General features: G+C 38.6%; 1 protein-coding gene and 1 non-coding gene across 3 annotated transcripts in view; both read left to right on the forward strand.

Moving 5' to 3' along the window:
• Window positions 1-12,693, forward strand: part of BABAM2 (BRISC and BRCA1 A complex member 2) — a 356,468-nt gene that overhangs the window by 73,926 nt on the left and 269,849 nt on the right. The window lies entirely within an intron of this gene.
• LOC114230362 (U6 spliceosomal RNA) lies at window positions 11,182-11,285 on the forward strand. The gene has a single exon (XR_003616260.2). It is a non-coding gene; the product is annotated as a U6 spliceosomal RNA (small nuclear RNA).

A 12,693-nucleotide genomic window follows, 5' to 3' on the forward strand; every position in this document is an offset into this window, starting at 1 on the left:
AAACTGGTAGCATTCAGGTGACAGAAAATGTAACCACACTGACTTAAGTAAAAAGAGAATTTATTGAGTCACATAACCAAAAAGACCAGGGGTAAGTTAGCTTGTAGCATGACTGGTTTTAGGGCTCAAACAATGTCATCAGGGCTTTGCTCTGCCTTCTGCTCTGCTGGCATTGTTCTCAGGTCTCCCTAATGTCTCCCAATAGCTCCAACCAGCATCAGAACACTAGAAGAAGAGAAAGTCTGACATCATGAATGAAAGTCTTAGAATTAGACTTGTTAGCATGTCCACGGGCATAATCTGGGGGATAGAATGCGCTGGTTAACTTAGGGTGTTGGTTTTATTATTATTAATTGAGCTATACATTTTGGCTTTGTGAACCTATCTCTACTAGTATACTTGTTATATTTTATAGTAAAACTAGAGGTCCGGTGGGGTCCCTCAGCCTGGCCTGTGGGGATCTGGTGGAAATCGATCTCTGGGTCTGGGGTGCAGGTGAAACAGACTCGGGGCAGACAGTGCCCCAGCAGCAACCTAACCCACGGCTGATTCCGAGAGGAATCGGGCTCTCTCCTCTACTGGTTGGAGCGTCTGCCCCCTGGTGGCCATTGTGCATCATAGCCATCAGGCTAATGGTTGGACAATCGCTTTAGGCTTTTATATATATAGATAAATTGTTTTGAAAGAACTGAATATATCCAGCATACGAAAATTAATCAGTGTAATTTCTCAGATTCAGGAAGTCCAATTAACTCTAAGCAGGTATATTGAAAGAAATACACTTCTAGATATATCATGGCAAAATTACAGGAAACCAAACACAATGAGAAAAACTTAAAAACAGCCAGAGAAAACAAAACAAAACAGTGATCGTTAGACTGTTAGCTGACTGTTTATAGCAACAAGGGAAAATAGAAGACATTTTAATAATATCTTTAATGTGATGAATGAAAACAATGACCATTTAAAATTTAACTTTTCTAATTCTTTCGGGAGAAGGAAAAAAATCTCTTTTTGAAGGTCAGTGATGCAGAAACGAATGGGAGAGAGCAGTAAAGAGGTTATAAAACTGTAAATCATCCAGAGGGTGTTTTAACTGGAATTATCTTATACATTTTGGTGGGTGTTTGGATTTATGTTCCCAATGCACATTATCTAGACAAATATTAAAATTAAGTGACTTTTTCTTGATGTTTACTGATTTGGGAGTGGGGAATGGTTACCTGTAGGGTACAAAAGAAAATGGCATTGAAGCTTGGCTTTGCAAATAGATAACTTCATAACAACCATGTCTGCCATCCTTCTTTCTCTTGTAGTGCTTTGTGTAATGCTATGATTTTTTCATGGGGACAACTGAAAATATCCTGAGCCTGGGTCCTATCTCTTAAGGTTCTAATTTAGTCATTTAGGTAGAGCCTTGGCATCAGTGGTTTTAGAAAGCCAATTCTAGTGTATAACCAGGGCTGAGACAATTGGTACTGGAAACGAGTATGGGTGAGACTGATCTGAATTCTGGTCTCAGCTCTATTGATTACAAGGCAGATTATGTTGTCTAAGGTACCTAACATTTATTCATTTATTTATTGATAAAACTGCTAATATTAGTACTTATCTCACAAGGCTGATATAAGGAATAAAAAAGTAACATTCGAATGGACAAATGAAAATGAAACTAGAGATGTGGAAGCCAAAATGACAAGGGCAATCTATAATTATAACTACAGAGGGTTTAGGAAGTGTTTGTTTTCAAAGCAGTCCTCTAGCTCCCTTTATGATTTGAAGCAGCACATTCACACTTAATTTCAGGAGAGAGGTTTTGGTACTTATTGAAAGTCTATAGGTTTGGGATTATTTTGCTGTTCTTGTTTTATCTAAAAGGTTAGGCATATTAAAAAGGAAAAAGTCTCACTTGGCTAGTGTGTATCAGTGTTTGAGCATTGACCCATGAACCAGAAGGTCATGGTTTGATTACGGTCAGGGCACATGCCAGGGTTGCAGGCTCTATCCCCAGTAGGGGGCCTGCAGGAGGCAACCCATCGATGATATTTTTCTCTCATCCATGTTTCCATCTCTCTATCCCTCTCCCTTCCTCTCTCTCTAAAAAGAAATATTAAATATTTTGAACCTGGTTCTAATGTATGCTTTTTTCAACATTTTTAAAAAGCAAAAAACCTTAGCCATTTAAAAACATTTTTCAGAAAAATTATCTGCATCCTGCTGAGAATTTTATGCCAGGTTGCAGCCCCCACACAAGCTTTGGAGAGCCAAGATATTTAAACCTGCAAAGTGAAGTGCCAGCTCAACCTTTATGCTGATCCGATGTAGTCATTTAACCACACAATGGTTTGTAGCCTTGAATTAACAGTGGCTCAGGAGACCTTGTATACATTTAGACCATGTTTTTAAGTTGTTGGAATGATGAAAATGCCATAGAAGCACAATATTGTTGTAAGCAAAGCACTTAACACATTTAATATAATTTATTGAATATGTTTCAGGAACATTTATGAAGAAGCCAGATTGAAAAGTAAAAAGTCTGGATTATTATACATTTTTTAAAAGAAGGGCAACTAATTACTTATAGTATCAGAAATAGTCTACCAGTGAGCATCAGTCCTATTTTTAAATCAAAGGAGCCCTTTAGGAGTTGAAAAATTAATTGGTAAAAATAGATTACATATAATTTGGGTGTCTAGTGGTGTATTTTAAAAGGACATGTTATTTTTTAAATTTGGAGATGTTTGCAATGTTAACATGAACTTTAGCTGAGTCAGCCCCTATGGGAATTATTTTAAAAAATGCAAAATTTGTCCCAGTGAAGCTTGATTTAATTAAAAAAAATTAATATCTTAAAAGTCTAAGTTAACCATTTGTTTTACTTTCAACTCCTACCTACCCTGGATTTAATGAATTTGGGTTTAAGAGTAGTGCCTAACTAGGGGTTGAGAACATTTTAGAAGTCAGGAAAGTTAAAAGCATTTTAGAGTCAAGAAAAGATGAAATAACTATTTCAAACATTTTGAGTTTGTATTGATATATGAATAGAATGGAATAGAAATAATTTTGAGGTTAGCTATAGATTTATGTTTTAAGTGTATCTAGTTCATAGTGAAGAAAATAGGCAACCTTAATAATATTTTACCGAATCAGAAAATCAGTAATAGTAATTTCAAACTCTTAAGACTAAAAACAAATAATTGGAATACTATCCATTAACCTAATGGCGTTAACTTCCCGAAGAAAGCCTAAGAACTATTTATTACTTTTTCGTTACTTTTTTAAACTTTAATTTATAACTATTAAAATTGTGCTCTAACTTTTTGTACTGTTTTACAACATGCCTTGGGAGAATTTTTGTTTTCTAAGAAAATAATGCAATATAAGATGTTTGTAATATTTACGTTGAAGAATTAATGAAGGTTTTGAAATTTGAGAAATTCTTTTAGCCAGATTAAAGAATTATGATAAGTTTAATGATATAGCTTCTTTAACTTTCAACATCATTTCATGACTGTAAATTTATAACTAGCCATTTTTAGAAATCAAAGTATAATTCTTAGATCTAGTTTTTAGAAATCAAATGCCAGAATTGCCTAATTTTAAAGCATCTGTATTATGGAGAATTTAAAATACATGCAAAAGTAGAAAGTATTATATAATGAATCTTCATGGGGCTATCACCATCCCTTCAATAACTGTCAACTCATCACCAATCTTGTTTCATCTGTACCATCATCCATTTACCTCTTAGTATATTATTTTGAGGCAAATCCTATGCATTATATTTTCATCTGTAAATATTTCGGTATGTTCCTAAAAAGATAAGAAATATTTTAAAAGCATAAACAAAATACCATTATTTTATCTAAAAATTAATAATCTCCTAGCATCATAAAATAACCAGTCATTGTTTACATTTCAAACTGTCTGAATCATAATCTATGCATTGTGATTGTTAGGTCTTTTCAGTCCTTTTTAACTTATCTGATTTCTTCACCCTCCCTCTTCCCCACCATTTACAAGTTATATTTGAAGAATCAGGGTGGGCCATTTATCCAATAAAATTACCACAGACTGGATTCTTCTGATTGTATTCCTATGGCATAGTTTCACAAGTTACTTTATTCCTCTGTATTTTCTGTAAATTTATAGATGGATATATGTCCCAGATTTTGTGCACCCTCAACCACCTGGTATACAGTAAAAAACCAATAACAACCTTACTCCCTCTATAAAAGAGGTTTTGAATTTCGTGGTAGCTGTCATAGGGACTATATGCTTTATTTTATATGTGAGATATAGAGGCATCTTTAGCTTTTATTTGGATAATTGTATATAATGCATGACTGAATTTGCAACACTGGTTATAGCAAAATGAGACAAATGTGTGTATAGTAAGTGTATAGTAAGGAAAAAGACTATCAAAAGCCATAGAAGGATTATAAAGGTACAGTATCCTGGAGTCATTCATTTTAAGGACAGACAGCCCTGTTCACTTAAAATCCGCTAATTATGCCACTGTTTTTAAAAATTGACAGTATGATATGTTCTCATAATAATGACCTTGATTCACCAGGAAAGGTGAATTAGATTTAATATGGATTATTTTAAAGAATCACAACAACAACTAGAGAGTCAACAATTTGGTCCTTAAAAGATTGAGAAATTATACATCATATTTGTAAAATGTGGTGTTGTGGTTAATCTGAAATCCCTGCTATTAATATATGTAATATGTATATATAAAAGATAGGAGTCATATAAAATTTTTCTTTATGTGAGTAACTGGGAAATAAGGCATACTGGTTAATCAAATATTCAGACAAAATTTACTGTATAAACTGTATATAGATCACCAGTTCTTTTAAAATAATTGATTTTTTAATAAAATACCTTTTACACTAAAAGTAGAACATAATTTGATCTTTCTTTGATGATTCAAACTTTTGAGGGACTGTTTGTTGCATCAGAATTATTGTTTTATAAATAAAAATTAAATTTATTGGGGTAAAATTGGTTAATAACATTATATAAGTTTTAGGTGTACAACTTTACAGAATTATTGGTATTAACCTTGATCAATATTAAATTGTAGCTGCATGGTAGAGTTGATTAATGCAGCGTTCCAAAGTACTGTTAGTTATCAGAGACTTATCACCGGATTAAGAAAGCCCAAATGGGCTTCGTGACTGTGGTATTCACAAGAGAGTCAAACAGAGACTTATAAGAACTGATATGCATGGATATATATGTGCAGCTGCATACATAGATATATGTTTACTTGTGTGCAGATGTGTATACATTACTTTAAATTTATAATGTATATTGTTAAGCATATATGCATGTATACCGACTTGTGACATGTGCAGCCATTTACTAGCACTAAGGAAGCTGCAAATTGAAAGAATTTGATCAAAATTTACCAAGAGGAAATTGGCTCCAAGGCATAATGATTTTGGCTGGAGAAGATAGTGATCCTGGCACAGTATACTCTCTATTTCCTTGTGAGAGCGCCAAGATTAAAAGAAATAGCTACATAGAGGCAGATGCTTGGTAGTTTTCTGGAAGCACAATTATATGGTTTATGAAAAACAGGAAGATCAACATCTCTCTCATGCATTTTTTTGAACTGAGAACTGATTTAATGTGCTATTTTGTACCTCTTTGACCTTTCTATTGAGCCATGATAATTTGATTTTGTTTATATGATTTTTTTCTTTTACATTTTTATTTTAACTATGCTAGGCTTTGAAAAGAAATTATGTCTTAAAATACCTTTAAGCTAATATTTTTTAGACTTCAAACTTCTTTTAGCCTTTTATTTTATTTAGGTTTTTATTGAATTTATTGGGGTGACATTAATTAATAAAACCATATAGGTTTCAAGTGTACACCTCAATAACATCATTTGCATACTGTACTGTGTTCACCACCAAAGTAAAGTCTCTTTTAATTATTGGTGGCTATAATTAGTCATATTGTAATATTATATTTTCAGAATTGCTTCCAGTTTTCTTTTGTCTACTCTGCTCTTATCTACAGATTAGCTTGGCTTCTAGTAGCCAGTATTTCTATGGACCCTGGAAAAAATTTAGATCCTTTAATGTATTTAACTTAGTTTATAATTAATTGAATAGTAGTGATCATTCACGTGACAAATCATTTGAGTGCCCCCTTTGAATAGCCCATGATGTCTAGCGCAGCCCTTCCTCAAAGATGAGTAAGACACTGTCCCTGTTCTCAGATAATTTATAGTTAACTAGCTTTCCCGTTGCAGGAAAATTCCTGCAATGGGATTTCCTGCTGCACTCTACCCCGCCTCCGTTCCTCCCTTGCCGCCCGCCTCGCCTTCTCCTCCAGCCCGCCCGAGTTTCCCTTCGCCCCCGGCCCCGCCTCCGCCCCGCCCTTGCTGCCTGCCTCGCCTTCTCCTGCCTTCTCCTCCAGCCCGCCCGCGTTTCCCTTCGGCCCCGGCCCTGCCTCCGCCCCGCCCTTGTCACCGGCCCCGCCTTCTCCTCCAGCCTGCCCGCGTTTCCCTTCGGCCCCGGCCCCGCCTCCGCTCCGCCCTTGCCGCCGGCCCCGCCTTCTCCTCCAGCCCGCCTTCGTTTCCCTTTGCCTACGGCCCTGACTTCGCTCCTCCCTTCTCCTCCCCCCGCCCCCCTGGCTTGCTTGCTTCTTCGAAGCTTTACTCCCCTTTGCAGCTCTTGGCTTCTTTCGACACTGTCTTGATATGCAAATTAGCCGCCATCTTTGTTGGGGCAATTTGCATACTCGTCCTGATTGGTTGGTGGGCGTGGCTTGGCTGGTGGGCGTGGCTTAGGTGTAGCGAAGGTGCGGTCAATTTGCATATTTGTCTATTATTAGATTAGATAGAGGGATGATAATATGAAGTAACTGTATCATCCAGACAATCAGTCATTCTTTATGAAAATTAGTGGGTATACTGAATAGAACTTTCTTTTTATTTTTCATTTTCAAACCCTGAGGAACTTTAGCCATTTGTTCTGCTGCATTTTGCTTATGTGACACTAAAAAAACACCTTATATCTCTAGTGAAAGAAACATGGAAGGAACTGAAACATATCTGTAGGAACTGCCCTGAAATATTAATTTGGGTGTTGCAAACTCAGTTGCCTGAAGGAGCCAGTCAAGTAGTACAAATGAGTGGAAAGGACAAGTATGAAACGGAAGTAATTGGTAGGGATTGTGACCTACTGGAGTGTGTACGTTTTGTCTAAAGATTTTCAAATAAAATTTTTTGTGTGGGTCAAAGAAAGCATGACTACAGGCTGAGGCTGCCAATTTGGGACCCCTCCATACTTTCTTAATATTAATGAACCCATCACAACATTTGAAAGAAAAACAAATGGTGATTTAAAATTAAACTGAAATAAGTAATCCAATTTAAGAATGATCACTTCATTTAGTAAGCGATTTGGTGTTTTTTTTCTGGGGCATAGATGTCATTTAAATTAAGGATGATGGAAAAAAATACATTAAGGATGATGGGAATCCCAGGAGGAGTCTGGAAGATATTATGGATCTAGTCAGATGAGGGGATCAAGTTTGTAGAATCCATTACTGTAGGAGAAATAGGAATTAGCAAGAAGTTTTATTTATTTATTTATTTATTTATTTATTTATTTATTTATTTATTTTTTATTGATTTCAGAGAGGAAGGGAGAGAGGGAGAGAAAGATAGAAACATCAATGATGAGAGAGAATCATATATCGGCTGCCTCCTGCATGCCCCGCACTTGGGATCAAGCCCACAAACCAGGCATGTGCCCTGACTGGGAATCAAACCATGACCTCCTGGTTCATAGGTCGATGCTCAACCACTAAGCCACACCACTGGGCATCTTGAAGTTTTCTTAAAATCTTTATTGTTGAGATTATTACAGATGTCCCTCCTTGCCCCCCCCCCCCCCCCCCCGCATTGCCTCTGTCCACCATAGGTAATGCGAATATGCATATAAGATCTTTGTTTAATCTCTTCCCACACTCCCACTTCCCTTCCCTCTGAGAATCGTTAGTCTGTTCCATTTCCATGCTTCTGATTCTATTTTATTCACCAGTTTATTCTATTCATTAGATTTCTTATTTGTTTATTTTGATTCAGTTGTTGATAGGTATGTATTTTTGGCATTTTATTGTTCATACTTTTTGATCTTTTTCTTTTTCTTCTTCTTCCTCTTCTTAAAGAATACCCTTCAACATTCATATAATACTGGTTTGGTGGTGATGAACTCCTTTAGCTTTTTCTGGTTTGTGAAGCTCTTTATCTGACCTTCAATTCTAAATGATAGCTTTGCTGGGTAGAGTAATCTTGGTTGTAGGTCCTTGCTATTCATTACTTTGAATGTTTCTTGCCCTTCTCGCCTGCATAGTTTCTGTTGAGAAATCAGCTGACAGTTGTATGAGCATTCCCTTGTAGGTGACTGCTTTTCTCTTGCTGCTTTTAAGATTCTCTCTTTGTCTGTAGCCCTTGGAATTTTAATTATGTTGTGTCTTGGTATGGTCCTCTTTGGGTTCCTCTTGGTTGGGACTCTCTGTGCTTCCTGGACTTGTAAGTCTCTTTCATCAGGTAGGAGAAGTTTTCTGTCATTATTTCTTCAACTAGATTTTCAATATCTTGCTCTGTATCTTTTTCTGGCACCCCCATAATGCGAATGTTGGTATGCTTGAAGTTGTCCCAGAGGCTCCTTACACTAGCTTCATATTTTTGGATTCTTTTTTCTTTTTGCTCTTCTAGTTGGGTGTTTATTGCTTCCTCATATTTCAAATCATTGATTTGATTCTCAGAATCCTCTACTCTATTGTTGAATTTCTCTATATTATTTTTAATTTCAGTCAGTGTATGCTTAATTTCTGACTGCTCCTTTTCCATTTTATTGGAGGTTTATAGAAGACTAGTGGCCTGGTGCACGAATTTGTGCACATGGAAAGGAAATTAATTAGAAGAAATATTTTAATATTACTATTTGCCCTTTCTCTATAATAGAAGTGTCAACCAAATTCACGATCGACAATGACAGATTGAAACACATGCGTGCGATTGGCGCCAGCAAGAGCTTTATATATATAGATAAACTTGCTTAATTAGACCTGCTTTCTGTTGCAGCTAAATTTTTTTCCAGCCCAGTGAAGCACCCCAACTTCTCTTTCAGGTAATTGTCAGCAACACAGCAGGAAATATCAACATGAAGCAGATTATTATTGTAGATCACTCAGGGAGAATAAAGGGTAACATACTTAACTGCAGCAGTGTTTGACTATATTCTGCGCAGTGAGAAAACCTGAAGTCATTTTCAAGTTCCACCATTTCTTACTTCTTTTAATTCAGGTCAAGTTTCTAAGCTTTCTAAATCTCCATATTCTGGCTAATGAAAAGAAAATAGGATTCCAACGAGTCTCCTTTCTACCTACTGCAGGACTTCTATGAGGATCAAATGAGATGAGGCATGTGAAAACACTTCACAGACATTTGGCTAAAGTGTGAAATTTTTGCACTGGCTATAAAGCAAGTCATGTTCCTAGGCTGAAGAAACTCCAAGGAGGCTAGTCGCTAGGGAAAGGAAGCCGGGCATTGCTATGTGACATCATTACCTGGTGCTCACAGCAACCATTTCCGGACTGGGCTGGGCTGTGGGCCGCATTTTGCGCCATGGGGTCTCGGCAGCATCGGCTGCAATTTGGTGGGCTGTTGCTCCAGGGTGGTGGCGGAGCCTGTGTCCCACTTGGGGGAAGCTGAGTGTTGCTTTGTGGGCACCAGGTCTGCAGTGCTATTTCTCTGTAAATGGCCAGTGCACTTCACGGCAGCTCCTGCATTGAGCGTCTGCCCCCTGGCGGTCAGTGCATGTCATAGCGACCAGTCAGATGGTCAGACACTTAGCATATTAGCCTTTTATATATATAGATTCTTGAGTAACCTTATAACTGTGGTTTTGAACTCTATATCCAGTAGTTTGCTTTCTTCCATTTCTTTTATTTGTGACATGTTTCTTTGTCTCCGCATTTTGGCTGCTTCCCTGTGTTTGTTTCTATATATTGGGTAGAGCTGCTATGTCTCCTTGAGTTGGTAGAGTGGGCTTGTGTAGTAGGTGTTCTATAGGACCCAGTGGCTCAGCCTCCCCAGTCATCTGAGCTGGGAGCTCTAGGTGCACCCCTTTGTGGGCTGTGAGCACAGTCTTATTGTAGTTGAAACTTGATTGCTGTTGGTGTCACTGGGAGGAATTGACCTGCAGGCCAGTTGGCTGTGAGGACCAGCTGCGACTTCAGGGGGAGAATTGCTGTGCAGGAGACACCCCTATGGAGCAGGACTTGCTTCAGTGGGGCTTTGGTGCTCACTGAGTCTGCCCCTTGAGTGTGTCACTTATGGATGTGTAGAGTTATATAATCTGGTATTGTCTGATACTAACCACTGGATTACACTGGCTCTTGGGACTCTAGGGAGGTGCACAGTTAGCCACTGCCTGGGGCCACCCAGCAGAAGCTACAGAGAGATCTGCAGATTCTTCCTTTTTGTATCAGGTTTGGAAGTGCCCTGATGAGGCCCAGCTATGGAGCAAGGTAGGCTTGTGCTGGTGCTGGGTCTTGGGCCTTTTATTGATAAGTTTGGGGTTCCTTGACCCAACTGCAGCTTGTTTGAGAGAGTTTAGCCTGAACAAGTTTAGGCCATTTATATGCAAAAGCTGCTGCACACATCTTGGGTGGGGTTGTAAATTAGATGAGGCGGGTCTTAGGGAATCACCAGGGCAGAGCAAACAGAAATAGCTGCCAGTGAGTCCTGCGACTGGGGAGGTCCCAGCATAAGAACAATGATCCCTGCGAGCACTTCCTTCTGGGAGAAAGCTGCTTCTGAGTTCCTGGCCTGATGCTAGACAATCCAGTTTCTCCTTGTATATGTCTGTGTTCACTGAAACCTCGCCCTGGTGCTGGAGCTCAAAGGAAGCAGGACCTTGTAAGTTCAGTTTGTGGTGCTGGCCTTTTAAGAGGAACAGCTGGGTCTCCAGCAGCCTCTGTGTTACTGAGCCCCAATCCACACTGGTTTTTACAGCCCTTCATTATGGGAACTTCTTTTCCTAGCTCTGGGAGCCTGGGCTGAGGCTCTGGTGTGGTGTTGGGACCCCTTGCTCTTCTCGGGCGGCCTCTGCAGAGACAATCTCCCTCCTGATTAAAAAAGCGGCTTTCGCAGCACATATACTAAAATTGGAATGATACAGAGAAGATTAGCCTGGCCCCTGTGCAAGGATGACATGCAAATTTGTGAAGCGTTCCATATTTAAAAAAAAAAAAAAAAAAAAGCGGCACACATGGGTACCAGACCAGCCCGTTCCACACCTCTGCACCTCAGTGTGCTTTCTTCTTTACTTCTCTAGTTGTAGGACTTCCATTTAGCCAACTTTTTAGAGGTTCTGAATGACGGTTGTTCTGTATTTTAGTTGTAATTTTGTTGTGGTTGTGGGAGGTGGCGATACAGGCATTTACCTACACCACTATCTTCAAATCTCTCCACATCTTGAATTTTTTTTTTCTGGGTATGTGTAGCCCTGGATTCCAGGTGTTTATTATTATTAGAAGTAGATCAGAGGTCTGGAGACACATTCTATGGGGGAAGCTCTAATGGAAAGCTCACAGAGCCTTTAGCCATCATTTAGACAGTGGATTTTCTGTGAAGACCTAATGAGTTTATGTGAAATTATTTGGGCCTTTGATTACAATGAGAAAATTCATCAGGAAGATGATCAAATTTTCTGGATTTCTGCCTTGCTATCAAAATCACAAAAGAGATTCTCTAGGGCCAAGGAGTTGGTATCACGGAATCAGTGCCTCAGAAGGTAGGACCTGAGAACCTGTCTTTTTAAGATGCTTTCCCAGCTATAGCCAGGAAGGGAACTATAGCTGTAGATGGGAAAGGTTTCATGCACTTACTGAAGATAGTAGGCTTCCTTAGTCATTGAAGATGGTGTATTGATAGCTTTCTATTACGAGATTAAAAAGCAAAAAGTGGTGTTTATTAATAGAAAGAACCTCATTCTTTAAGGGCTTTGTTAAGGTGCATGCATCTCATAGGAGGGGTCACTAGTCACGGTTATTTATCCTGAGATCCAGGGAAGGCTGTTTGGATGGTACAATTTGGAACATACTTTTAAAAAATTAATTGTGAGGAACACCACAGTTAAAATAACTGTTGAGGAATAGCTTTGGGGGCTGGAGAAGGATGGTGTTTAAGGAAGTGAAAATAGATGAAATTGTGTAATCACTATGTATTGCTAAATTGACAAACAGTTCAAAGGCAGTTGCTCTAGCTGCTTTGTGGGGGCCCAATTTTCAGTCTCTCTGGAGAGAGAATGTGCAAAAGCCGTAAAAGGTTTACTGGTCAAAGTACTCATTTCAGGTTTGGCATGGGGCTAGCATTCATGACACCACAGCACAATTTGTATGTGCTGATTATGTTCCAGTCACGTGGAGGAGAGTTAAAAATATCTCCTGTTTACCGACCCATGAGCCAGTGAAGCCTCCTTTCTCAGCTCAGTGCTATGAAGGTGGCTGCTGCTTGTTGAATAGCCCCAAGACACATGCCAGTAATCAAAGGATCCTTTCTGGCCTGGAACAGTTGTTTGCTTTCTTTCTTTACATTCTTTAGCAGAACTCCCACTGACTCAAATACCACTTACTAGTGTTTAAAAGCTC

The sequence above is a fragment of the Eptesicus fuscus genome, chromosome 16, assembly GCF_027574615.1.
Source record: "Eptesicus fuscus isolate TK198812 chromosome 16, DD_ASM_mEF_20220401, whole genome shotgun sequence".
Classification (NCBI taxonomy): Eukaryota; Metazoa; Chordata; class Mammalia; order Chiroptera; family Vespertilionidae; genus Eptesicus; species Eptesicus fuscus.